Genomic DNA, 24,788 nt, shown 5'->3' with positions numbered 1-24,788 from the left:
GCTTCCTTCATTACTTGCGATAAATGTAATAAAAAAAATGAAAGAGAGAGAGAGAGGCAGAGATGGAAATATTGTTAATGGGTCCTTTTGTGCTGGCAAGATTCTAAGTAAGAGGAAAGTGGTTGGAATAAAAGTGAGAAGTGGGAGACAGATTTTTATCTCACACAGATCTCTTATGCTACCCCCCTGCTGCTTGGGCCGCAATCATTAGAGTCTTAACGGGTTTCAGTTTGTTTAAAAGAAATCTGGTGGGTCAGGAATAGCAGCTCCAGACTTGAGAGGGTAAAGTGTCCTCTTTTGATGGTGCCCAGCTAGTGTGTGTGTGTGTGTGTTGAACCTTTCAAAAACATAAGACAACACCCTACTGGATCAGGCCAGTGGCTATCTAGTCCAGCATCCAGTTCTTACAGGGGTCAACCAGATGCCCATGGAAACCCTGCAAGCAGGACCTGAGTGCAACAGTGCTCTTCCCACTTACGATTCTCAGAAACTGGTATTCAGAAGCAGGCTGCCTCCCGCTGTGGAGGCAGAGCACAGACATTATGGCGAGTAATTGCAGATAGCCTTATTCCTCATACATTTATTTAATCCTCATTTAAAGCCATCCAAGTAGGTGGCCATCATGGCCTCTTGTGGAAGCAACTGTGTTGTGTGAAGAAAGTACTTCCTTTTGTCTGGTCTGAAGCATCCCACATTCAACTTCCTTGGATGGTCCTGGAGTCTAGTAATATGAGAGAGCATTTCTTCTTCCTGAAGCCATCCATATTCCCAGGACTATTTACCTACAATAGTTAGCAGTACACACATTAAAATATGACAGTTGGGTAATTCCTTTTACTGCCATACTTTGTTTCCAGCACCCATATTATATGAGTGCACATATTTCCTCCATTTGCCACATTCTGAGGGAGTGTTGGAATTTCAGGAACCTAATTTAGAGGAGCAATTCTCACAAGTGTGCCAGCATGCGGCAGCTGTGAAAAAGGCAAATTCCATGATAGGGATCATTAGGAAAAGTATTAGAATGAAAACTGCTAATATCCTAATGCTGCTGTACAAACCCATGGTGTGACCACATTTGGAATGCTGTGTACAGTTCTGGTCGCCTCACCTCAAAAAGGATATTGTAGAGGTGGAAAAGGTTTTTAAAAAGGGCAACCAAGATGATCAAGGGGATGGAGTGACTCCGCTATGAGGAAAGGTTGCTGCATTTGAGGCTTTTTAGGTTGAAGAAAAGGAGTAGGAAGTGATGAAAGAAATGTCTAAAATTATGCATGACATGGAGAACGTGGATGGAGGAAAGTTTTTCTCCCTCTCGCATAACAGTGGACCTCATGGACATCCAATGAAGCTGAATGCCGGAAGATTCAGGACAGATAAAATAAAGTACTTCTTCACACAGCACATAGTTAAGCTATGGAATTCGCTTCCAGAGGGGAAGTGGTGGCCACCAACTTGGACAGCTTTAAAAAAGGATTAGGCAAATTCATGGAAGAAAAGACTATCAAGGACTACCAGCTGTGATGGCTATGCTCTGCCTCCATGGTCAGAGGCAGTGTCCCACTGAATGCCTGTTGCTAGAAACCCCAGGAGGGGAGAGTGCTCTTGCACTCAGGTCCTGCTTGCGGGCTTCCCACAGGCATCTGGTAGGCCAATGGGAGAACAAGATGCTGGACTAGATGGACCACTGGTCTGATCCAACAGGCTCTTCTTATGTTCTTATGTTAAGGTCAACAAATGCAGGGGATTACCATGGAGTCTGTAATAATGGTACATACACTGAGACTTTTAAAAAAAAATCAGAGGTTTTGTGCAAGACCTTATCAGAATTTCAGTATAGCTAAATAACAGTCTTGTGCAAGATTGCCACCCTCGGCTCCTTTGGAAAGAAGGGTGGGATATAAATTTAATTAAAAAAAATTAATTAAACAAAAACAACAATTGAAAATGGATGCCTCCCCTAAAAGCACAAGTGTTGCCCATTGTGATGTATTTTTTATTTATAAAATTTCTATCCCATCCTTCACCATAAATGATGAAAAAAATAGAAGATAAAACTGCCAATATCTCTTGTCTCTCACATATCTCATCACAGGGCTTATACTTTAAATGCCTGGGGAGGCATGGGAACTAGGGCCTGGTAACAGTTACTGTGGCGGAAATAACTAGGGAGGCATGGGAACGAGGGGCTTGTAACATTTACTTGTGTTTTTGTACACATCCTGTGAGGGATTTTTTTAAAAGGTGCACACACAGAGATACAGAAATACCTGTGTACATGCCCAGGATGGGAAAAGGTAGTGGAAGGTTGGGGAGTAATGACTGATGGGAGGAGTGAGAAAACACATCATAGAAACATTTCATCAAGGACTGCAGAATACCTATGAAAAAACTAAGACTAAAAAATAATGTGTGGACAGTTGTGTGCTAATCATGAACATACTCACAAAAAACCCCAAAACAAAACACATCTGAATGATCCATTTGGAATGTAAAGCCCCCATCAGGAAACACCCTTACTGGTGTGGTGTGGAAGTGTTAAGTGGCAAGTCAATAAATAGTCCCATGCCCCCAGAAACTCTAATGACATTCAGCAGCAAGCTCTGAAATCTCACCAGAAAACCCTTGTCACTCTATACTTTGGCACTTTCTCTTTGCACCGTACAATGGTACAAGCAGTTGATCTGTCTGACACCCGAGAGACTTTAGGAGAGAGACATTAATTAGCTTCTTCTCACATGGTTATGTAATAGGAAACGTACAGCTACACAAAAAACTATTCGACCATAAATATACTGCAGGAGATCAGATGCTGAAACTGTCAGCGGAGCTCTGGCAGATGACCACCCCAGACATCTGAGGCACAGGAAAACTTGTGAGATACAGTGTCATCTGTTGTTTATATTCTTGGCAATGGGTGGAGGGAGAACGAGTACTGCAGCTGGTGTCTTGTTTGGAAACAGAGAAAGTGCTCCTCCAACATTATACTAGGGGTTACTTGCAAGAGGGGTGTTTATGTCACATGAGCAAACTAGTTTTTCCTAGATCATAAAACTAGGACCACATCTGTATCATACAGTTTAAGCAGTATCACACCACTTCCCATAAAGAATTCTGAGAACAACCATTTGTTAAGGCTACTGAGAGTTGTTAGGAGACTCCTCTTCCCCTCTCAGAGGTACACTGCCCAGAGTGGTTTAACAATCAATCCCTCTTCCCAGAGAGCTCTGAGAATTGTAGCTCTGTGAGGGGGAATAGGGATCTCATAACAGCTCTCAGCGCTCTTAACAAACTACAGTTCCCAGGATTCTTTAAGGGAAGCCATGGCTGTTAAAGTGTAAGATTTAAATGTTTGGTGTGGACATGGCATAGACAGTGCATTCTTAATGGTGAATAGGCAGGGTGCACAGTTGGATAAGGTAGTGGTGAAGAGTCCAAAACACTGCCAGGCAAAGGAGATGTCCTTGAACATGTCAGCTTTTCAGTACTGTTGCTCTGGATCAATTTGATTTTGGGAAGAAATCAGCAACCAAATATTTGGCTGGTTAGTTAAAGTTAGTTTAAGCTAGTGTGGCGTAGTGGTTAGAGTGTTGGACTACGACCTGGGAGACCAGGGTTCGAATCCCCACACAGCCACGAAGTTCACGGGGTGACCTTGGGCCACTCGCTGCCTCTCAGCCTCGGAGGAAGGCAATGGTAAATCCCCTCTGAATACCGCTTACCATGAAAGCCCTGTTCATAGGGTCGCTATAAGTTGGAATTGATTTGAAAGCAGTAATTTCCAATTTCCAGTTTAAGTCAAATTCAGCCTTATCTCTGGCTTCCTTTCCTCTTTAGTTTGTGCATCGCCTTTCTGTAGCCTCACTTTACCTGCTTTGTGTGTATGTTTAGAGCTTCCTGAAAGTAAAGAAGCTGCACTATTTGTCAATGTTCTGTTGCTGACACATTCCCATTCCTGAGAAGTTAGCAAATGTTGGCAAACATCGTGAGACCTCACAGTTGTTCATTCAGTGATTGGAAAATGGGTGGGTGACTGAGTAGCTAAACAACCAACACCTGGTTTTTAGCCTGTTATCTCTGGCTAGTTCACAGGCTAGGCATGACAAGATACTGAACCAAATGGATGAACTGACAGACATTCCTTCCCCTCCTTTCTTCTTGGTGAGCTATGAGCTGACGGCAGATGCTTCACATTAGCATTACTTAGACATTAAGAGACCTATAATTGGAGATGTAACATGTGTCCTCATCATAGTTGACCTTATTTATGGATGGAGCTGACATCTGAATGTCAAATTTGCATGCGTGACTTTTCTCCTCCTAATAACCACTTTGATATGCAAATAAGCCCAAGGGTTGCAAAAGAATAAAGATAAATAAAATGGCTATTTTGATCATCTCTGGGAAGATTTGTGTTTGCCTGTTGGATGTGGGGACTGGAGCAATGATTAGATCCTGTCACTTAATGAGCAAGAGATTGAAGGAGGAGGGGACATTTACAGATATGAATCCTAAATGCAAGCAGCCTCCTGTGCAACTGCAATGTTAACGAGGGTATCCATCTTTTGCAGTTCCTTATGCAGCCACAATGAGAGCCAGTGTGGTGTAGTGGTTAAGGTGTTGGTCTATGACCTGGGAGACCAGGGTTCGAATCCCCACACAGCCACGAAGCTCACGGGGTGACCTTGGGCCAGTCACTGCCTCTCAGCCTCAGAGGGAGGCAATGGTAAACCCCCTCTGAATACCGCTTACCATGAAACCCCTATTTGTAGGGTCACCATAAGTCGGAATCGACTTGAAGGCAGTCCATTCCATTCCATGCAGCTGCAAACAAAGGTGTGAGATTCAAAGTGGATTTGGAAGACCAATTTCTCTTTTGCTTTGAGCAGGGAGGGTAAACTTCTGTAATCTTGTGAGGAGGGGGGAACTGAACCTTTGTCTGGGGATTGGAGGTGGTCAGCTTCCCATGAGAGTTGGCACTGTATAGAACAGCCTTTCCCAACTAGTGGGCCACCAGATGTTGTTGGACCACAACTCCCATCAGCCTCAGCCAGCATTGCCAATGGTCAGGAAAGATGAGAATTGTAGTCCAACAACATCTGGTGGCCCACTAGTTGGGAAAGGCTGGTATAAAACATAGGAACAAAGAAAGCTGCTTTATACTGAGTTAGACCCTGGGTCCATCTAGGTCAGTATTCTCTACATTGACTGGCGCTTTCCAGGATCTATGCAGAAGTCTCTTCTAGCCCTACTGGAGATGCTGAGGAATAAACCTGGGACCTTCTGCATGGAAAGCAAATGCTCTACCTCTGAACTATAGCCCTTCCCCAAGCACATTAGAGGTAGAGCACCTGTGCTCAGGTGTAGCCTAGCATTACACAAACAAATATATGAGAAATGCAATATCAAGTGTGGAATGTTTGCCAGGCGCCACCAGCTCCCAAAGACATTGCTCTGGTGATGGTGGGACATCAGGCCTATAGATTGCCATTTGACCAAACCTGACTTAAAGAAGGCTCAAGGAGGTCTCACAGAGGAGTTATGACGGAGTATCATCTGGAGGATGCTCCACATCCGGGTGGGGTTTGTGGCCCTCCAGATGTTGTTGAACTCCAACTCCCGTCGGCTCCTGTCTGCATGGCCAAGACTCTTGGCCCAAGAGTCAGGAATGATTGGAGCTCCCTCTGCTGGGAGATCTGCTGAAGAACTTGTGGAGCTGTAAAAGAAAGAGGTGGAGCCATCCCTCAGTTTTCGAGAATGCCATTGCCAGAAAGAACCCTTGGAGCTGTGAGAAAAAGAGGTGGAGCCACCCCTCAGTCTTCAAGAATGCTAGTGCTAAAAAGGCCCAGGTCCAGACCAAAGATCAATGAAATAGCATGTGTCTATGGACACAAGGTCTACTCATGAGTAAGCAATCTCTGGACCGCCTTTACAACCAGCAGCTAGGGTTAGGTTGTCATGTAGGAAGCCATAGTATGTAAGCTCTCCATCCTGAGCTTTCTAGCAGCTGGAAATTATACAGGTCTCTAGTTCCTTGTTCCTGAGCCCCCTGCCTTGCCTGAATATCCTGTGATATTGATCTTGGAGTGTTGCCTGTCCTAACTTGTGGGTCATATTTTGGAATTATTCCCTGTGCTTGACCTTGTCTTGTTGAGACTGTACTCCACCTTGAAACTTGCTCTCTTGGATAAGTATTTTGCTAAAAGGCATTCTATCTTCAGGGATGGAGATCATAGCTCTTGAGGGTACCACTTGGAGCATCAGAAGATATACTGAGGGTTGGCTCTGTAGGAGAAAAAGAAAAAAAACTGGGTGTTAGAAGTGCAATAGTAGGTATCACTCAGTTTGTAACTTAAGGGTTAATCTTGTTGGTATTAATGTCAGCCTGTGAAGAGCAGGATGGGTGGAGGTGTTACTTGGCAACCAGGCTGAGTGGCATGATCTATAAGGTAGCATGTGTTCTGATTGGCCGTGTAATTCTGAGGGAACTCTTTCTCAATATCTTTGGTTGCTTGCCTCCACGCTGTGTATAACGCCTGAACTGAAAGACAAAACCTCTCTGTTCCTTTCTCCTCAAATTACACACCATTTCTGTTTAGTTTGCTCAGTAAAAACATATCAGAAGTTCACTCTCTGGAATCTGTCTGTGTTATTTAAGTGACTTTGCTAACACTTGACAATACTTTGAAGATTGCAAAGACCTATTGCATTTGCTTCTCGTAAACCAGGAGCAGGAAAGTTTACCATCCCCTCCTGGCAAGCTGAGCCACAGGACTGATACCCATCAGCATGTGACAATTAATTTTGGTCTATGTTTAGTGTGTGGGTCACAGTTGCCGGCTTTCATGTCTGAAATGTCAAGGAAAACATGAGGTGCCCTTAGATGGAGCTGAAAGGTGCCAGAGAACTAGACCAGATGGGATGCTTACTCCTTAATCTTAGTGCACCAACTACCCTTGTGTCTGTAGAAGACAACAAATGAGAGGATGAGTTGGCCCATGTAAGATGATTGCTTTACTAGTCAGCCATTTTGAGATGGTCGCTTTACTAGTCAGCCATTTTAAGATGATTGCTTTACCAGAAGACATTTCTCCCAGCATTCTGTCACACTGTAGTGCAGCCGTGGGGAGCCCTTTTCACTCTGAAGGCTGTATTTCTATAGTGCGACAAAGAACACAAACTGTGATGGGGGTATGCAGCTAGGGCCACATCTGTACCATGCAGTATTATACCACTTTAAACAGTCATGGCTTCCCCCAAAGAATCCTGGGACTGACTGCTAAACCACTCTGACAATTATAGCTTTGTGAATGTTTTTAAGTATCTGTCCTTAACGCTTTTGCCAATAATTTTATTGTTTTAATTCTTTCTGTAAACCACTTTGAGATTTTTTACAATAAAGCAGTATATAAATGTTGTAAATAAAAATACATAAATAAATGTTGGAGTCGCTGTGGCCCTTGAGTCTCTTCCCACTTTTAGGAACCAAGGAATCTGCATTATACTGATTCAGGCCATTTCGTACCATGATTTCTTAAATGCAACACCATACCAACCACAACAAGATTCCTATGAGTAAGGCAGAAAACTAAGCATCTCACAACCAGTCAGGATTCCTAACCAAAAACCAAAAATATGATAAATGAAGAAATATTTATATAAGCATGCTTATCAAATATATTTATTATTTACACAAACTGTAAAGATATTTATAGTGCAATCCTAGGTTTATTTATTCAGAAGCAAGTCCCAGTGTATTCAGTGGGGCTTACTCAAACAGGGACAGAACTGCAACCTCAAGTGATAAGCAACTTCATTCACACAACCCAAAATTCCAAATTATGCCACTTTATGCTGTTTTGCAACTGTTTATACTTGTTTTTATGGTTATTGGATTTTAAATGGCTTTATTTCTTGTTGAGCTGCCTTGGTTTCCAACCATACCTCACAGGGTTGTTGGAAACACTCCATACATGCACACACACACACACACACACACACACACACTGCAGATAAATATAGCCCATATAATAGTTTATTGTCAAACCAGTTGGTCATTGCAGAAAAATCAGTATTACTTTCCTACAGAATAAAAACTGTAATACCTAAGTAAGCCCTGCCTATTTGCTTTAAAATAGGACTGGAGGGGCAGAGACAGAAAGAGTTACAACACAAACACAATTCTTTTTTACATTCACTCCAAAGTCCCATTGATTTTCAGCAGATTCATAACCATGTCTACTCAAAAGTATGTCCTATTGAATTCAGTGGGATTTACTCTGGGCATATGGGATTTGCATTGCTTTTACAAAAGCAAGTATTGGGAAGGTTTTCAAAACACTGCCCAGGATCTGACTCCTGCACACAAGAGGAAAAAAAAACTGAAATGTATATACTTACCTAATTTATGAGATTTTCAGATAAACAGGGGGAAACACAATTTACTGGCATTGCAATGAGGTTTTCTAGACACTGCCTCAGGTCAACCAAATGCAACCCTGGCTTCACTGATTGGCTGCAATCCTGAACGGGTGGGGTTAAAGCTACGAAGTGCTATACAGTACTGTTTAAAGAAAGATTTAACAGTCAGAGGGGCGGCTGACGTTTTTATGTATATCTCGAGAACCGGACCACCTAGAAACTTAATTTTTTTTAAAATTAAAGCTGAGAATCCGGGCCACCTAATGGGCTAAACAGGTGCCGGGTGGCATGCAAAGAATCTGGGTAAAACTCGGCTAACCGGGCAATATGACAACCCTATTAGTGACTAACACACTCCCCTTTCATACTGATTGGATCATAGGATGTTGGAGACTTAGGGACCCTGCTCCCCAAAACATAAGGGGCCTAAGACCCCCTGAGACCCTGGACGACTACACCAGTGGGACTAATAGTGGAATAGTACAGTGTGAATGTGGCCATAGTATATTAAGGATTCTGAGGGTTCTTAGGAGAGCCCTATTCCCCTCACAGAGTTACAATTCCTAGAGTGGCTTAACAATCAATCTCTCTTCTTGGAGAACTCTGCGGACTGTAGCTCTGTGAGGGGAATAGAGAACCAAGAGCTCTCAGCACCTGTAACAGATATGGTTCCCAGGATTCTTTGGAGGTAGCCATTAAAATGGTATGATACTGCTTTAAATGTATAGTGTGTTTGTGTGGCCTAGGACTGGTCTTGTTTGTTAATGGCTCATGTTTCCATGGGAAGGGAGCAGATCTAGCCCCCATCCCATTGGCAGAACCCTCCCATTGATTCTAAGTGAATCATTACCACACTCTGAAGTTGGAGAAAATGTTGCAGTGAGGACAAAGCCTGCCATAAAACCCAAGGCAGTGTACATGTGGCTTCCAGGCAATCACCCAACCAGTCACTGAGCAGATCCAGATCTGCTTAGCTTCAGCGTTGGTGGCCTCATGTGCCTTCAGACTATAGCCTGGGCCTTTTCACTACTCACATATTTGAAGAGGCAGCAGGAGAGGAGAACTGTGCCAGGAGAGTCTTGGGTGGGCGCCTCCTGGGATGTGAGCCTTGGCAGGTGCCTGATAATGCAGGCCCTGCTATGGCCCCTTTCCCAGGGTTGACCCTTCTATTTTTAAACTTCTGGTGTGGAAGATGAAGGAGCTGAGATAGGAAAAATGACTCATAACAAAGCCATGCAAACTTTCATGAAGGTGCTAAAGAAAGGACTAGGAATGAGGGAGGAAATCTGGTTTGGTTAGAGGATTTTAACGCAAACCTACCTAATTTGTATTTTCTGAAGCAATGTGTGAACTGAAACACAGCTGTCTTTTGAAATTTGCAAATTGTCCAAATGTTGTGATGGAGTTCTCCAACCAAACAACGTGTATAAAAATGCGTATATTAGGGGAAATGCAGCTATTAGGGGAAACAACATATAAAATGCATTATCTCAGGGAAAATTGTCCACAAAAATGTGTATATTTGAAGATGTTTGCACTAAAGTGCTGACTAATTTTAATCTGGGCATTTTAAATAAAATTGCAAACTGGTTGAGAAATATGGAGAACTGAACTGAGCTCCCACTGCAACCTATTCTATTGGCTGGCTCCAAATAATAAGTGCCAGGGAAGGCTTCTGCAGGTGCAGATGTATCCATGGTGGCAATGTTGCCGACCCATGCTCTAGCTCAGCAGTCTGCAGCTTTCAGGTAGAAGGCCCCACACAAATCTGGCTTCGGTGTCAAGCTTCTCCACGTCACCCAGGAGGCACACCTTTCCCTGCTGGCTAAATCCTCATCCTTCAGCATGGACAATGAGGCAGCATCAGTAGGCTTGGGTGGCTCTTCACACCTGCCCAAAGTACTCAGGATAGGATGAATATAGCAGTGAGAAAATGAGTGTGGGGGAAAATTGGGTCCTGCCCATTTAAAGTAAGAGTGTCCCCGCACTTGTAGTGCAAGTCGTTTCCGACTCTTAGGGTGACGTCTTGCGACGTTTACTAGGCAGACCGTATATATATATGGGGTGGGATTGCCAGTTCCTTCCCTGGCCTTTCTTTACCCCCCAGCATATGCCGGGTACTCATTTTACCGACCACAGATGGATGGAAGGCTGAGTGGACCTCGACCCCTTTTACCAGAGATTCGACTTCCTCCTTCCGTTGGAATCGAACTCCGGCCGTGAGCAGAGCTTTCGGCTGCGTTACCACCGCTTACCACTCTGCGCCACGGAGGATCTTCTCTGCCCATTTAGTCAGTGCATTTCAAACGTTCCAAACTTGGAGGTGTCTATGACACAGTTGGGGCTGCTGGATGCCTCCCTGTTCAACTTTTCATGACTGGAAATGGTGTGTGTGTGTGTGTGTGTGTGTGTGTGTGTGTGTGTGAGGTGAGGATGGAAGAGGGAGCGCTATGGGTAGGACCAGGCCACCCCAACACATTTTTGCTGTCTGGGATTAAGAACAGAATTCCAACCTGTTCTTAAGCTCCTCCCCTTATGACGAAGAGTCATAACTTAGTATCAGAGCATCTGCCTTGCATGCAGAAGGTCCCAGGTTCAATCCCCAGCATCTCCAGTTAGGGCTGGAGAGAACCCTCTCTGAAACCCTAGACAGCCCTTGCCAGTCAGTGTAGACAGTACTGAGCTAGATAGGCCCAATGGTCTGACTCTGTATTAGGCAGCTGCCTAGGTTTCCAGTTCCACATACAAAAGCCAACCAGGCTGGCAGATGAATTTTATTCAGCTCTGGGGATGGGAAAGCATCCTCCACTACACCAAGTCTAGGGCCCCCAGGACAGGGTATATGGTATATATAGGCCTGCCCTAAAAAGAGGAATGACCAGGGAGCTCAGAAGGAACAGTCAACGAAGTTATTGCTGCTTTGCCCCCTGGTCCCTGTCAACTGAGACAATCAATTCATTCTGCTTAATGGGAGGGCTGGTAGTTCCACTGCCTAGCATGCGTCCTTCACTTGCTGAGCTGGCAGAGGAGAGGAAGGAAAAAGTTCAGACAAGAAGAAAGGAGAGGGGAGAAGAGATGACAGCAACAGAATACCACACTGGTTGACCAGACTCAGCCACCTTCATGCTAGGCTGAAGAGCACAGAAGAACGTGTCCTCCATAGAAAACACTCCACAGGACACCAACCATGACCCAGAGTTGGCCTAGGCTTTGAGTGTTTGCTAGCCTGAAGGTTCCAAAGCAATGTGTGAGACCTTGGGCTCAGGTGCCAGATTAGGAAAGGTGGCTAATTTGTGCCCACTGCTTCTCTACCCTGGCCACCTATCCACCCACTCTTTGCTGTGTAGCCCTCTAGGAGTGCCACTGCTGTTTCACCACTACAGCAAAGTGTTCAGTGGCATTCCTTTGGGCTCTCCGATAACACCAGGTCACCCAGACTTTGATCTGAGAAAGGGTCCTTCCCCAGAGTGAGGCGTTTGAGGTGAGCTGGCCCCAAAGATTGCCTGTACTGCTGCTGCTTTGCCACAGCAAACTTCATTTAAAGCAGGGATGGGCCTAATCCCTCCAAATAGCCCACAAGGCCATGCCTTACAAATTGCGGTGCACTTTAAATGCTGCGTCTGAGTGACAAGAGCACAGGGGCTCTTGGGGGTGACCTTGACCACAGTATCTCACTCTGTAAGAACCCCAAGTTCTCAAAGATATGCCAGATTCAGCCATTGTCAGGTGGGAGGCTTTGGAGAGCCTCAACATGCCTATGTTGCTGCCGCCACTGCAGCAGCAGCAAAACACAAACAAAGTCAGCATGCAGGGATGCTGTGCAGGGCAGAGGTGATGGCTCCAGCTCAGGTAGAGGAATGTCTTGAACCTGCTCTTTCACCCAGACAACCTTCCTGAGAACTGTAGCTCTGTGAGAGGAATCGGGGTCTCTGAACAACTCTCAGCACCCTTAAATTACAGTTGCCAGGATGTTTGGGGAGACGCCATGACTGTTTAAAGGGGGAGAATACTGCTTCAAATGTTCAGTGCAGATGGGGGCCAGGTTATTTATTACATTTTTTTTAAAAGCAGAAGAATATTATAGTATGCATACAATACATAAAAGAGTGAAGAGATATTGCAACATTTTGTGATCAGCGTCATAAAGGTTATTTACTGTTCTTGATGTTAATAGCTTACCCATAATAAAGAAAATGCACATAAAATATCTACTGATTTGTCCTGTGTTTTTTCCAATAGTTAATACACAGTATTCAATCATGAGTTATATATATTTGTTTTCTGTCTTCTATTGCTTTAATCCTACATCATTTGTTAATTTAGACATAATTGCACAAGCAAATATTTTACTATCCCATTGTTTTATGTTTCAGGTGGGTTGCTTACTGGCTTTGAGTTTTTGCTGTTGGCTTGGGGGCAGGATAGAGTTCATGTGCCAAATTTGCACAGTATCAGCCACTGACTTTCCGTCTTTATCTTTCCCCTTTCCCCCACCAACTCCCTGCTATAAAAGTCTAGGAATTGATAAATATAATGGGCTATTCATCAAAAATGCCAAGAGCTGTTAAATCAGTGAACTGTGTGAATATACATTTGTTCCTATTAGGTGTTGAAAAGCGGGAGTCGCTGCATGGAACGTAGCTCATTCAATACATAATGGCTCAAAGACTCTGCAGCACAGTTGCAGACTATATTGGGATCTGTATCTGCTTATCTACATCTTAATCTATACATACAGCTTCATCTTCATTTGCGCTTGTATACATCTGAAAGCTCCCTCAGACTATCTCAAAAGGCTTTTTTATTTTTTAAATGAAGAATTGAACTAGTATATAATTTGGTGGAAAGCAGGGAAGTTGGATTCTGAATGTCTGGCCTTGATCTCTGTAGTTGAGGTTGTAGAGACTAAGGAGAATGTTTTGGTCTGGCCTGGCCTGTCCACCCCACCCCCAACTGCCTTTTTGATCACACTAGAGCAGTCTTTCCCAACCAGTGTGCCTCCAGATGTTGTTGGACCACAATTCCTGTCTTTCCTGACCATTGGCAATGCTGGCTGAGGCTGATGGGAGTTGTGGTCCAACAACATCTGGACCAGAGCTTGGAAGATTACTTTTAAAAAGTAATAAGTTACAGTTACAGTTACATGGCCCAAAAAAGTAGTAATTACTGTTACAATTATAATCGCTCTGAAAGTAACTGATTACTTTTCCTCCAAAGTAATCACTACAATTACATTTCAGTTACTTTGAAAAAACGCCTACAAGGTGCTCGCCTTGGCTGCTGCACATCTAAGTAGCCTAAAACAACATTAAAAATAAACACATGCAGAGGTAGTAGAATAATTATTTTTATTCATAAGATACAATGGTGGTCTCTCCGCTGGTAAGGGTGATGGGGAGGAAGGCAGAGGCCACAGCTCAGATCTTTGCAAGTCAAACCAAGTGCAACCCCCCCACTCAGCCAGCAAGCATAATCTCTCTCACTTAACCATCTCCCGGCCCCTGCCCTGCCACCAACTAAGGGACACTCACTCAAGCAAACATTTTCCCCTGAGATGCAAAAAAGTTAAAATACTGCAAATGCAGCACAGTAGCCAGAGAGGGTGGTGGAGGCCACTTTGTGTGCCAAGTGCAAACACAGTATTCATACACACACACACACACACACACACACACACACACACACACACACACACACACACACACACACACACACACACATACACACACACACACACACACACACACACACACGAGTCATCTTTCACCTCCACAGTTCTTTATCTCCATTCTGCTGCTGCCTCCTTCTCCTCCTTTATCCATGTTCTTGACCTCCGGATCCTTTTTCCCTCCACTCCATTCTTCACCACCACTATCCATTTTTTTAAATAATTGTTTTCTTCACTCCACCCTGTCTCACTCTCTGCCTCCTCCATCGTCACCTCCTGCCCATCCACAGAGCATGAGGAAAGAGCGACACTGCACAGATGCCCAGTTTGAGGCACATGATTTTCATCCACAAATCAGATGAGCAGAAGACTTCCCCTGCTCCCCTCCCAAGTAATGCCCCAAAGTAATTCTGGAAACGTTACAATTACTCCACAAAAGTAGTAAAATTACTCCTGTTCTATTACAATCAAAATGTAAAGGAATTACCCACTCATTACTCAAAAAAGTAATGAATTACAAGTAATTCGTTACTTGTAACTAGTTACTTCCAAGCTCTGATCTGGAGGCACACTGGTTGGGAAAGGCTGCTGAGTATGATGGAATCTTTGGAGCTGGCTATATATATGTTTTCTAGGATACCACATTGCCTTCTCCAAAGTGAAACCATTGATCCATGTAGCTCAGTATTATTGACAGTGACCAGCAGTGGCTCTCCAGGTTTTCAAACAGGGAGTCGTTACCAGCCCTACCTGGAAATGCTGAGGATTACATCTGAGAGCTTTCTGCATGCAAAGCAGATGCTCTATGGCCCTTCCTAAAACAATTATGATTATACTGAGTCACACCATTGGTCTATCTAGCTCAATATTGGTGACACTAACTGGCAAAGGCTGTCCGGGGTTTCAGGCAAGTTTGCAAAAGATTCCTATCTGGAGATGCCGGTGATTGAATCTGGGGCATTCTGCATGCAAAGCGTGTGCTCCTGAGCTGTGCCCTTCCTGATAGGATAACCTCCCTTGCTTTAGAAGTAGTCTCAAGGCACACTCAAATTAATCCATGTACCAGTTAAGGAGCCTACCTTAACTTTTACACCACATAAGCAATAAATGCATCCCACCATACTTTGCATTCTTATGGTCTGTCAGCCTCAATCATCTGCAGGTTGGGAGGGACATTAAAGTTCAGGACACCGTGAGGAAAGTGATCACTTGTAGGCTGTTCAGGGGTTCAGTGTGCAGCTATTAGCCATGATGATGATATGCAAGGACATAGTAATTCCTTCCTCCCATGTAAAGAAATATAGACCTTACAGATGTCATTGCTGTTGGTTGCTCTAACCCAGGGGACTATGTGAGAACCAAGATTGCAGCATTTGTGCCTTTTAGCTTAGAGAAAAGGTGGGTGAGAGGTGACATGATAGACATGTATAAGAACATAAGAACAGCCTGCTGGATCAGACCAGCAGCCGTTCTAGTCCAACATCCTGTTCTCACAGTGGCCAACCAGTTGCCCGTGGGAAACCCGCAAGCAGGACCTGAGTGCACAGAGCACTCTACCCTCCTGCAGTTTCCAGCAACTGGTGTTTGGAAGCATATTGCCTCCACTTATGGAGACAAGGCATAGCTATCATGGCTAGTAGCCACTGATAGCCTTTTCCTCCATGAATTTGTCTGATCCTCTTTTATATCCATTCAAGTTGGTGACCATCATTGCCTCTTGTGGGAGTGAATTCCATAGTTTAGCTGTGCATTGTGTGAAGAAGTACTTTCTTTTGTCTGTTCTGAATCTTCCAACATTCAGCTTCATTGGATGTCCATGGGTTCTAGTGTTATGAGAGATGGAGAAAAATGTTTCTCTATCCACTTTCACCATGGCATGCATAATTTTAGACACTTCTATCATGTCACCTCTGACCTGTCTTTTCTCTAAACTAAAAAGCCCCAAATGTTGCAACCTTTCCTCTTTGGGGAGTTCCTCCATCCTTTTGATCCTTTTGATTGCCCTTTTGAACCTTTTCCAGCTGTACAATATCCTTTTTGAGGTAAGGCAAACACAACTGCACACAGTATTCCAAATGTAGCATCACTGTGGATTTATGTAATTGCATTATAATATCAGCAGTTTTATTTTCATTACCTTTCCTAATGAACCCTAGCATGGAATTTGCCTTCTTCACAGCTGCCACGCACTGGGTCAACATCTTTATTGAGTTATCCACTATGACTCCAAAGTATCGTTCCTGGTCAGTCACTGCCAGTTCAGACTCCATGAGCATATATGTGAAATTAAAATTACAAAATTATGCATGGCATGGAGAAAGTGGTCCAGAAAAGATTTTCTCCCTCTCTCATAACACTAGAACTCACAGACATCCAATGAAGCCAAATGTTGGAAGATTTAGGACAGGCAAAAGAAAATTTTCTTCTAACAGCACATAGTCAAACTATGGAATTCACACCACAAGAGGAAGTAATGGCCACCAACTGGGATGGCTTTAAAAGAAACTAGTTACAATATGATGAAAAGCGTGCAGGATGACAAAATAAAAACAACCCTATTATTTCTAGATGCTGAAAAGGTATTTGACAGAGTGGAATGGGTTTATTTAGCGGAGGTGATGAAATGTTTTAATTTTGGTTTACAATTTCAAAAGTGGATTCATTTATTATACCAACAGCCTATAGTGCAGATACTTGTCAACTGGTGTCTATCAGAACAATTCTCTCTTTTTAGAGGTACCAGGCAGGGATGTTCATTATCGCCTGTCCTATTCACCTTAGCTATTGAACTAATGGCTATAGCAGAGAACATCCTGATATTTTTGGTATAGAATATGTCCTAGGATAAAGTAAAATGTTATTCTGTCCGGATGATACAATATTAATCTTAACTCTACTGGCTGACTCTTGCAAAAATCTAAAAAAGATTTTAGATGAATTTGCTAATATATCAGGATATAAAGTTAATTCAAAAAATCTAAATGGATAGGACTAGATATAGATGAGGAAATTAAAAGAGAATTAATAAAGATAATGAGTATTCCTTGGTAGGATAAACCTGTAAAATATTTGGGAATTTGGATCACTCAGGTTTTGACACAAATGATTAAAGTTAACTATGATAAAATATATCAGGAATTGAAGTTAGAATTCTGCTGTTGGAGAACACTGCCAATGTCTTGGATGGGACCAATATTTGTAGTAAAGATGAATATATTACCAAATTAATTTTTTTTTAATGAATATCCCATTACAGGTCCCACTGCATATCTTCCAAAGTTGGCATAGATTTTATCTGGGAAAATGAACACCCAAGAGTAGCAGCAAAATTATTATATTAAAAAATTGAACATGGAAAAATAGGAGTTCTACACATGGAAAGCTATTATAATGCCACAAAGTTAGCAGACATTAAACACTGGTATGAAATAAAGTAGATTCTGTTATCCAAGCAGAAACATATACATTAAAAAGAAAATGAAAGGAAATGCTATGGTTTAAATAAAACAATTGGACTCAAATTGCTGTTTATGTTGGACTGTTAGTATAAATTTAGAGGCAGGATTATCACTGTATACATCACTATTTTATAATCAAATTATAACTTATATTAATGGAATGTTAGGAGACTTTAAAAAGTGGTATCAAGCAAATTTAAACTGTATAAAAGCCAAATCATACATAGAAGCTGTCAATTCAGAGGGTGGTCACAGACCACACATATCAATATTTTCAAGTAAGAGAGGCATTAACATGTTTGTGCAGGAAATACAGGCCACTAAGGGAAGAGACTGAGTTTGAAAATCTGTTATGCTCAGGGAAAAACAGAGGTGTAAGAAAAAAATTACTCTAAGTATAAACCTTAATAATAAGAAAGAAGCATTTCTAAAGAAATGGGAAAAAGATACTCAACAAGAAATAAACTGGATGGAATGAGCATGGTTTTGGTAAAAAATATCTTCTTGGTTAATATCAACTGATTTAAACGAAAATTGTACTTGACTCTTTACAGGCATTCAAAAATATATCCTGCAGCACAGTCTGTGTTGGAGATGTGATAATAATCAAGCAAATTGTCTACATGTATTTTGGAGCTGCCCTGTGATACAAGTATATTAGACTAATGTGTGTAACATAATCTCAGACATGACTGGATATTCTCTGCCAAATAACCCTAAAGTATTGTTAAATTTCCTCAACAGTATAATTCTAGAATCTGATTTAGAAACCATTTCAAATCTGTTGACAATAACAAAAATAACTATAGCTAAGGTATGGAAAAAGAAAGAAGCTCTATTAATTTTGGATTGGTTTAATAAAGTGTGGGAGACAATATAAATGTTAAAACTGACATACGTTAGAAGAGAAAAAAGAGGACAAATAAATTTATAGAATGGTGGTCTTCATCACGTTTTGGAACAACAAGATTCAAAGCAATATTTACACATGTTCTCTCCCTATATTACTGTAAAGGAATAGGAAAACTATATGAAAATGGAAATGTTTAGAAAACATATATTAACCATTGTATATCTCACACAACATGCATAATTCTTTTCCGTCCTTTACTCATTGATTGTACCTTCTCAGTACTCATTACATTACAGAAAATTAAATTAATTTTGTTAATAATATGTAAATAAAACTAACAACAACAACAACAACAACAACAACAAGGAATAGACAGGTCCTGGAGAATAAGGCTATCAATGGCTACTAGTCATGACTGCTATGCTGTGTCTCCATAGTCAGAGGCAGCATGCTTCTGAGTACCACTTACTGAAAACTGCAGGAGGGGAGAATGCTTTTGCGCTCAGATCCTGCTTGCAGGCTTCCCTTGGGCATCTGGTTGTCGACTATGTGAACAAGATGCTGGACAAGATGGGCCACTGGCCTGCTCCAGTAGCCTCCTCTTATGTTCTTATGAGAATAAAACAGAATTGGGGAACCAGTGACCTTCAAAGCAGGATTACAGTTCCCGCCATCCCTGACCACTGGCCATACTTGTAGGAGTTCCCAGGAGTTGGAGCCTAACCACATCTGGAGGGTGACAGATCTGCTATCCCTGAGCCAGCACAGACGTCGACAGCCTTTTTAGGATTTGGATATTTTAGCAAGTGCTGTGGGTGCCACCCCATCTGGTCACTTCTCCCATTCCTGGATCAGCCCCCTCTGAAATTAGAGTCTGCATGCACTAGGGATGGAAAGATCTGTCAATTTCAGTTCTCTCCGTTTTCCACTCTTATATCCACTTCTCCACATTTCTGCAGCAATCTGTGATTATGAAAACTATTTCTCCTAGTAAACACATTTTTGAATGGTGTCTTGACTAATGTACACATATTTGCAAGCCATTTCTCATCATGTCATGCATTTTGGCATGCTATTTTCACTCATATTCATTTCTATGCACACTTTCCCCTAACACATGCATTTTTGTAAAACATTTGGTTGGTGAACTGCATTGCAAAATTTGAGTAAGTGTGAATTTCAAAGGATGGCTGTGTTTTGGTTCTTTTATTGTTTTGGAAAGTGCAAATTTGATAGATTTAGCTTGAAACGCCAAGTGAATCTAATTTCTCGCCTTTCCCTAACATGCACACATACATTGCTTTTCCAAGGGATCTGGATATAAGTCAGATTGACTAAAAAATAATCAGCCTTGAAAAATACATCAAGCTGAAAGACGAAGTGGGAAAAGTGTTGCTTTTTTAACTTGCTCCTTCAGCTGTATGTACTTTTCAAGGGATGCACTATGTACTCTCTGGAGAACATTTGGTACACCACTAGATCTAAATGTGGAGTGGCTATTCTAAGCTATTAAATTGGTTGTTGTCTCAAGCGTGCACATTGCAGGCTCAAATGCCTTTATTTAAAAGTGGTGTGTGTGTGTGTGTGTGTGTGTGTGTGTGTGTGTGTGTGTGTGTGTGTGTGTGTGTGAGAGAGAGAGAGAGAGAGAGGGGGGGTTGTTTTATGCATGTTGGTAACTTTGCTATAATGAGTTATAATAATGCAACCACAACATGTGTTCTTAAAGTATTGTGGGTGGGTACATTTAATCTTAGATACAAATAGATCTTCAGAACTGGACCCTTAAAATCTTGCTAAGAAAATCTCCTTGTGCTCCCCATTCCTAAAATATGAGATGATGCTTGTGTTCCTAGGCATCCATGTGAGTAGTCATCTGGGGGTTTTCCAGCCCTGATAAGCATGTGCTCAATTTGTTGCCTGGCTGTTGATTGACATCTTTTGGCTGACATATGACTAATTGAAAAGGTGCCCCAGTGAAGGACTAAATGCATTTGTCCGGGGAATCCTTTGGAGAGGAGAAATATGCCATGCAACATAATGAAGTTTGTGGTATTCTCTTTTGACAGCTGGAACAGATGCTTTCATGACCATTTAATTGCTTTGGGCTTTTAAAAACAGGATACTTCTGTACCTTTAATAACAGCAACATGCCACTAGCATGCGTGACACTTTACAAAGTGAAAGAAAAAGACACGTCTCTGCCTAGAATAGCTTACAGCAGTAGTGGGGGACCTCTGGCCCCCAGGCCAGAGTTGGTCTACTAGGGTTTCAAATTTGGCCCGTGAGGCTATTTCCCCCGAGCCCGGCCCACCTGCCCCATACCTGACATCATATGTGACTTCAGGTGTGCTCCTGAGTGTGCATTGTGCAGCTGGGTTGACTGTGTGAGTGAGTTCCTGGGGAAAGTGGATGGCTAGTAAAGCCAAAGCCTCAAGCGCTTCAGAGCAGCACGCCGGGCTCTTTACCAACCCCGCACAGTGTTTTGAAGTCCTGAATTTATCTCTCCCACCCCTCATGGGCCAGGTTTGACGGATGCATAGAGCTGCCCACCTGTCAACCATCTGATGTCACAGTGACGTCAGGTGACCTTTTTTTGCCCAGAGGGATCTTCAGAATCAGCTGATTTTGGGGGTCTTCAGAACCTTTCAAATGATTATCTTGCCCAGATGGGCAAAGTCTATATGGGAATGATGTAGTTCTTCAGCACTGGCATAATGGGCTGTATTCAACCAAATTTTACTTGGCGTAGACCCATTGAAATTAATGACCATGATTAACTTTAAAAATTAGTTGAATACAACCCAATGTGTCCTCAGTAGGCTGTTCCATGTAACAGCCTGACTACAGCATTCTGCACCAGTTTTAGAGTTTGGGCAAATTTCATTGATATAGAGAGTGTTGCGTATACTACCACACCCTAGGAAACCCTGAGAGCCCTAGTCCTGCAAGGAGGGCTAGAGATCTATAAGAGTCTGTACTCTTCCCAACAATAATTCCCAGGGTGCTTTTGGGCAATCTGTTAGAAATTAAAATGGCATCACACCAGTGTGTGTTGTGGCAAGATAATATCCTCTAAAATAGCTTGGATATTATTATTGGGTTGTATCCAACTAAGTCCTACACAAAGTAAACCCATTCAAATGAAAGGACCCAAATTAGTCATGTTTGTTATTTCAATGGCTCTGTGCCAAGTAGCACTAGCATTAGATACAACCTATTATTGTCATTTACATTGTTAGTTGCTCTATACAAATCTCAAATGACTTAACAAGATAAAATACCACAGATAAAACAACTGAAACCAGAAAACATTAAAACACTGAATACAAAAATAACATGGTAACTCAGAGAAGGGCTTTTAGTGTGGCTGACCTTGTTTTGTGGAAGAGCATTCCAGTTGAGATACAACAGGCACTTGCTATCTGCGCTTCCCAGAAACAACTGAAGACATTTTTGTTCCAACAAGTTTTCCGAGTTAGATGAATGCATCTCTGCCATGTGTGTCTACTTTGTACTGTTTTTAAATTTATCTGATGTTCTCTTCTGTGGTGTTTTAACTGTTTTTACCTGTTTTTGTTGAGTTTTGTACATCACCTTGAGCCATGTGTACAGATTATTATTAATATATAAAATGCTCATCCCATAACACATTAATAAGAACAAGTCCTACCCACCCCACTAAAAGAGGAGCACTACCCCAAAGGGGGATATTCAAAACAAAGGCTGTGAACTTATACATTTACCTGGGAATAAACCCCACTGAACTTAATGGGACTTACCTTTGACCTGACGTATAGAATTTCCCTGTAAATCAATGTTTCAACTCCCTCAAGAAACTGTCCGTGTACCTGGAAGTCATTACAACACCTGGGTGTGGCCTAATCATGCAATTCCCTGCTTTTCTCTCTTCCGGCAATAGATTTTTCTTTTGAATATTTCCCCCTTATGGAGGTTTTTTTTTTAATTGATAAAATGTCACCAGGAAATTTAGATCTTTCCACACACACCCTCCCATTCTATCACGGAAGCAAATACGGCAGATTTATGGCTCACCGTAAAACCCCAGCCTTGTTTATAAATTGCTGGAGATTGATTAAGCAATAAAAATCCTTTTAAGACAGAGAGGTAAATCTGCCAGCTAATTGCTTAGTGGTTTACATTATAACCTTGTTATGGTGCCTTTCTCGTTCTGGGGCTGGACAACGGATCTAGCTGGATCTCATGAGAAAGCCACAGCGGGCAAGATGGGGGGAATCCAGAGTGATGTAACAGTTAAACCACACCAATAGATAATGAACAGGTTGACAGAAAAAGAACTGGTGAAGTATTTAATACAGAAAAAAATATTTTTCTTTCATTTTATGTAAGAAAAGGGAAAAAGAGTTTGTTCTCTTGAGTTGTATATATCACATCTGTATGTGGAAAATGTCCAGATGACCAGAAATAAGTTAAATGATAATGATTAAGAGAGAGTGTTTTGAGCTGAAGCTTTTTGTTTTGTTTTGCAAGAACACATAAATCACACATACACACATGAATCTTTTGACTCTTCTACATCTGATTATCGGTAGCTGAATATGTGAGCTCACTCATGTGATAACTGTCAGATATGAACTGATATAAAAGTTCTAGCTGTGGGGTTAAATCTGCAATAGTCCATGTACAAACTGGGTCAGAGGTGAACAGAACCAGCCCAAGACTTTTAGTTGCCTGAAGCTAGGGATAGGGAAGAAATTTGATCCTGTTTGCATTTAAAGGCGAACTTACCTAATTCACAGTTTCCAAATCAAGACATGTACCAAAACACAGCCACCCTTTGAAATTCACACTTCTCTGAATGTTCTTCTTTTTAATCCGGGAGATAAGAATGTGCAGGAGACCTGACCTCCACTCTGAGATATTGTACTGCCCTACAAATTTGTAAAAATGCAAACACAATTTGGGTTGGTCTTCCACTGTCCAACCCACTTCCTGTGTAGCTTGGAAGAAGCCAGTTTTTTAAGAGGCTTCACTGGCTATTCACCCAAGCATTTGACTAATGTGGTGCCCTTCACTTGGCGGATGTAGTTATGTTGTTAGTATGTTGCCTGCTTTTACATTAATTTGCACTGAAATGAAGTATTGTTTTTGTTGTGTTGTTTTAGTGTAGTTTCTTGCTCTGGGGTTGCGTGAACAACGAAGAGCAGGATATATACAACTTAAACAAATAAATTCATTGAATTGAATTGAATTGAATAAATTCATGAATTACTCCCTGAAAGCAGAATACTAATGGCAAGAAGGTTGGCTTGGGCCTTTCTCCATGATGTATTTTTTTGCACTTTTTTACACTTTTACTTTTTTAAAAAAACCCAAAACAAAACATGAGGGGAAATGCCCCCCATTTGAAGTCTGAAGTGATACAGTCCATTCTACCACCTCAGGATTCTCCCACCACATTCTGGTGCATGTATGGGACAGACCTTACTCAGGTATTGGACAAACAGAGTTTTAACTTCAGGCCTGCCAATTCATAGCCAAAGAAACAAAAGCCTAAGGGGGTGGGGCAGACCAATTAAAGCAAATCCCTCACCAATCAAAACTGGCCCCTCCCATGTATTCAAAATGGAGGTGCTGGGAGTGTTAAGCAGCTACCCTACAAAATGGCTGTCAGCAGCCTAAAGCTTCTGCTAGAAAACATTCAGCCTTTACTACTTTTTTTCTCATTGTCCAGAGCTGCAGAATAGTTCAGTGTATACCATTGTGAATTGGACTTGAACTCCCACGTCTGCAATGCACAGAGTCAGGGCTGGCCCTTCCGTTAGGCCGAGTGACATGGCTTCCTCAGGTGACAGATGCTGGAGGGCAGAGCTGTGTGTGCCATCCTCTAATTAAGCTTGCCTCCCCCCCCCCAATGTGGTGTAGAATGGTGGAACGTAACCAAAACAGAGGACATGCACCAACAAAGGAGAGGACAAAATAGGCTACAGATTTGCATAAAACTTGCATATACTGATTAATATGTATAGATGCAAGTTTTGACATAATTACTATGACTCAAATAGAAATACAATACACTTTGCTCCTGCACCCCCTTCTTGTGGACTTGGACTTGACATCCTTTCCAATACAAGACTTGTAGAGGGGTTCCCCTGCAAAGTAGGGCATATGGCCACCCTACTAGTGTTGAAGTAAGACTGAATGCCAGTTTAGTTGGCTTATGTACTTGGAATTGGGGTGGGGGAGACTCATAATCTTGCCCTTCACCTGAGGCAGCAAAAAGGTGCCTATGACAAGCATAAATGCAACAAGCAAAACTTTCCACAGCATGACAAGGTGATGAAAAAGGCTTTACCTGCTGGATTTCTGCCTGTTGCATAGCTGTTAAAAGGCACAGAAGCCTTGCCAA

General features: G+C 42.2%; 1 long non-coding RNA gene across 2 annotated transcripts in view; it reads right to left on the bottom strand.

The window, feature by feature from the left end:
• Positions 1 to 19,141, bottom strand: part of LOC133369669 (uncharacterized) — a 36,862-nt gene extending 17,721 nt beyond the window's left edge. Inside the window, exons 1-2 of one of the 2 annotated variants that reach the window (XR_009758944.1) lie at positions 18,870 to 19,141; positions 6,142 to 6,285 (exon numbers count right to left, since the gene is read on the bottom strand). This is a non-coding gene — a long non-coding RNA (uncharacterized LOC133369669). The remainder of the gene's footprint in view (positions 1 to 6,141; positions 6,286 to 18,869) is intronic. The other variant, XR_009758943.1, reaches the window with a different exon arrangement.
• Positions 19,142 to 24,788: the final 5,647 nt, after the last annotated feature.

This window comes from Rhineura floridana, chromosome 14, assembly GCF_030035675.1.
Source record: "Rhineura floridana isolate rRhiFlo1 chromosome 14, rRhiFlo1.hap2, whole genome shotgun sequence".
NCBI lineage: Eukaryota > Metazoa > Chordata > Lepidosauria > Squamata > Rhineuridae > Rhineura > Rhineura floridana.
This window is presented reverse-complemented; position numbering and strand designations above follow the sequence as displayed.